Below are 4,589 nucleotides of genomic sequence, written 5' to 3'. Positions count from 1 at the left end.
ATTTTATTATTATGTTAAAATTTTTGTGTGTTTTGTCTATATTCATGTTTTTCCATTCACATTCTTTTTTAACTTTCTGTATTTATGAAAATTCTGTACTTTTGAAGTTTGTTTATGTTAAAGTTTATGTTCATATTTTCTGTTTAGATTCTAAACATTTAACATTTAAATAAATAATTTGATTTATATTATATATTTTTTTAAATAAATTAGAGAAATTTCAATTGATATTTATCTTAGTGTAACAATAGTCTAAGCATTTTAATAATTTCAAAATCTTAGTTTATGATTTCTAAAGAACTTAAATTTTTTAATGTAATATTTCTGGAAAGGGTATCTTAATAATAAGCATAAAAATTGGCCAACGTAGATTATAAACAATAATAAATATAATTATTGAATACATTTTTTGTAATGTGGTCGACACAAGAACAATATTGCATTATCGGTTAGAATAAGTACAAACTTATTATGTTATATCTTACAGAACTTTTACTCACATTTTTTATCTGGAATGTAGAGATTGAAAAAAATTCTTTAGCGAATTCAGTGAAATTTTCGATGTGCAAATTGATTATGATTAGTATGACAATCATTATGCGATTACAATTTATATTAATACATAATTATATATTTTATAGCTTTGTATAGTTATTCTTGGTAAGTAATTTTAACTACAGATTTGAAAGTATTAACCTTTTTCCTTGTTACAGGAAGAATGGGCGCATTCCTAGTATCTCCTTTTAAATACCTAAAAATCAAGTAAATCCTGTAATAATATGGATGCTTAAATCAGTAAGGAACCTCAATTCAAACTGTTACAGTGCAATTATTGTAGAAACGGATAATATACTTTTCCTTGGAAAAATTAAATGTTTTAAATAATAGTACATTCCAATGGGAGCAAAATAGATACGCCCAACGTGGGGCTCGAACCCACGACCCTGAGATTAAGAGTCTCATGCTCTACCGACTGAGCTAGCCGGGCACTTTATGAGTATGGATCACATATTTATCAAGAGTATTACCGTAGTGTAGGAAAGTACTTTGCAGAAGGATAGGAAGATAATATGATTTTTGAAGTTGTTCTGTATCACAGACTCACTAACGAATCCAGATTTAAAGTTTGGGGCGCTGAAATCCATATTTCAATAAGTAAAATAACCGGATTTTAGGTTTTCAACAGTAAAGTATAATGGCATAAGAGATTTTTTTAATTAGAAAAATGAAATAATTTGTACTAACTTCCTAAAGTGCGCCGCGGCGCCCCTGCGGCGCCTCGAAATCCTGCCAGGGGCGCCGCAGTCGAACTATATGATTGAGGAAATATCATATTGTGTGAAAAAATTATTATATATTTAATATTCCAATATGTGAGTTCCAAACAGATATTTCGTTAAAGGCTGAATTCAAAAAGAATTATTTACTAGAGATTTGGTTTAAAGACGAACAAACTAAACCCAACAATTACCAGGGAAGTGTTGCTTGTGTTGATATCCCTTGCTACTTCCTACCTTTGTGAGGCGGGATTCTCAGCTGTGGCAATCATCAAATCAAAATACAGAACAAACTTAAAAATTGAAAAAAGAAGTGTTTGTTACAGTTTCGAACGTAAGTCCAGATTGTGATGTATTAATTAAAGAAATAAATCTCATTCTTCGCATAGATTTTTAACAAATATGTCCGATTGGCTTGTGTGACACTTTAAACGAATATTACTAACTTTAATGAATTTGAATAAATAAAATCTAACTAAATTGCAATATTTATGAAGCAATTATTGTATTTATAAAACAGCATTTAAAATGTTAAACGCTTTGTGCTTAATTACTTCCCTCTATATATTTACTTGCATTACTCCAAGTCAATAATTATATAATTAGTGGTAGTGGTAGCACACTCACCCGACGAATGAGAGATCCGGGTTCGAGTCCCGGCGGAGCAAATAATTTTTGTGATTCAATTTTTATTGAAATTCATTTCACCAATTGGAATTTATACAAATTTTATTAATGTAAATAATAATATAATAGCATAGTTCTTTTAAAAATCAGTAATAGTAACTATTGCATACTTTTAAATAATTGATTTAAAACACTGTTTTTATTTCACATTTCAATGATGGCTAAAGCTAACCTACAAACCTACAGGGAGCCTTGAGTCCAAAACAGTTGGGAAACACTGCCTTAAAGTTTTAATTCTCATATTTATATTACCTATATTTTAAACACATTTAAATTATTAATAATCAGATCAGATTTACAATAATCAGAAACAAGGAGGATGATATTATTCCCCCCACATGGAATAAGATATGATAGTATTATGGATTTCAAGGCTTAAACCGTGCATCTGGATACGCCAGTGATACAGTACAACTTAAAAAATTGCATTATCTTCCTATCCTTCTGCAAAGTACTTTCCTATACTACGGTAATTCTCTTGATATATGAATGATCCTTTACCACGCATCGCCCGGCTAGCTCAGTCGGTAGAGCATGAGACTCTTAATCTCAGGGTCGTGGGTTCGAGCCCCACGTTGGGCGTTTACATTTTGCTTCCATTGAATTTTACAACGTGTACTTTTTCAAGGAACATTTACTATCATATTCTATATGAATTTTATTTGCATAGTTTGAATTGAGACTCCGTACTGTTTGGTTAACTATATTTTTATAAGAATTCCACGATTTTTTACGGTAATTTTAGATATTTAAAGATATTACTCTATATACATAGTTTTTATTAATAAAAAAACGCTTACACTCATTTTTGTGGGTTTTAAATAACCCGTCTGTAGGCCTTTGCCCCACGAGTTTTCAAGTTCTAATTTTAATCTTGAGGATGTATGTTTATTATAAATCAGTTTATTACTAAATCAAATGTGTTACTCAGGTTGTTGCATCTGCTATACACAATCTACTGAACATCTAAATAAGGGTCTGATAATGATTTACTTGAAAGGATTCACAAAAATAAAATTTTCGTTATTGAATTGATTGATTAATGAATCAATAATGCATTAATGAAGAAGTATATCCAAAAAGTAATGAATATAAAAAGTGTAACTTACTGTAAAAATTAAATCAACTGTTTATGTATGTGGTAACTGATAAGAATCTTTGTAGTTGTATTTTGATATGTCAGAGTTCTGGTGATTTAATTAAACATTGTTAGAAATTCCTTTTCATAAAAAAAGTATATGTATAAGGTACTACAAATAGGCTTTTTTGGCATTTGTGAGACACTGAATAGTTAAAGGAATAAAAACGGAGGAATCGGGCGCCAAGATGACTTAACGGAACATTTATATGGCTAGAATAGTCGGTGGAAACAAGCGCGCCCGTATTATTGCAAAAGGAATCATCAGACACAAAGAGCATGTTTTTATGGCAGAGAAACTAATGGTGGGACAGCGAATCCGCTTAGCATTGATGAGGGATAAGACAGATTACTGACTACTAAGGCTATACAAATTAATATAATTCCTTGACTGAACGAGGTAAATAGGATTATATTGGAAACAGAGATTGAAAAGCGCAATATTTTGTAATTTTACACTGTGTGTTAGTCGAGTTTAAATGTAATAAATACTTTATAGGAACGAATACCGAGAAAGTAAGAGATAGCAAATAGGGTGAACCACGAAGCTGGCACATTATGTATTCGTCTATAGAATTATAGTGAAGCTAAATCTTTTTTATAATTTATATTTTCTGCTTCTGAAAATATATGATTTCGGTACTTTGCCATCGTTATATGTTACAAAACGTATAGCACAACGTTTCGAGTACTAAAATGTATCCTCTTCGTCAGGTAATAAGATAATTAATACACAAAGCTTTCAATCATTAATATAAATCATCAAACAGAGAGTGTTTGCTTCTATTATACAAACGGTACTACGTACCATTGCTATGTACGATAGGGTACCCTAAAACACGGGTCTTAGCCAAGGAGGCAAACAAATTTCACGGTTGTACGACCATCTATCTTTGGATACAAAGAAGGATAAGGTACGATTATGATTGGAATTAGAATAATATTTGTTTTATATTTGGATCTGCAAATATTAAACTTTACTAATAACTATTGTAACTCGGGTTAACTATGCCCTTAGATGTTATGGTATCCAACAGATTAATTGTAAGCCTAGGATCCATTCATTAAACTAAAAGTTGAAATTTAATGAGTATCTTTATCGGTCTACCACCCCAACTGATACAATAGAATAGAATAGTAAACTCTCTTTATTGCAGGAATATGCAAACTCATTTTCTTTCAAATGAAATGAAACAAATACCACATGATTAAAACCGTTCATAAATATACAATAATTACTTACAACTAATAATAATTACTACTAAAATATGTATTATAAATTTGCGAATTCCCGCAAAAATGAAGCGGGAATTCACATTCCAAATGAAGCGGCTTCAATTCCTTACAGGCATGAAGCCCAATTATAAGGGAACCCTACAGTCGCGTAGTGAGGATTTTGGCGCCATGGAGCGACTCAGTCGCTGGCGCCCCTTCCCCAACTTTTACCTACATGATCAATCAGTGCCGACAGTTCACCTCATTACCGT

General features: G+C 31.1%; 2 non-coding genes across 2 annotated transcripts; one reads left to right on the top strand and one right to left on the bottom strand.

The window, feature by feature from the left end:
- Positions 1 to 915: 915 nt before the first annotated feature.
- Positions 916 to 988, bottom strand: Trnak-cuu. The gene has a single exon. It is a non-coding gene; the product is annotated as a tRNA-Lys (tRNA).
- Positions 989 to 2,473: 1,485 nt separating this feature from the next.
- Trnak-cuu lies at positions 2,474 to 2,546 on the top strand. The gene has a single exon. It is a non-coding gene; the product is annotated as a tRNA-Lys (tRNA).
- The last annotated feature ends 2,043 nt before the right edge of the window (positions 2,547 to 4,589 follow it).

This window comes from Homalodisca vitripennis, chromosome 2 (genome assembly GCF_021130785.1).
Source record: "Homalodisca vitripennis isolate AUS2020 chromosome 2, UT_GWSS_2.1, whole genome shotgun sequence".
In the NCBI taxonomy this organism is placed as follows: Eukaryota; Metazoa; Arthropoda; class Insecta; order Hemiptera; family Cicadellidae; genus Homalodisca; species Homalodisca vitripennis.
Note: the sequence above shows the minus strand (reverse complement) of the source record. Positions and strands in the feature narration are given on the sequence as shown.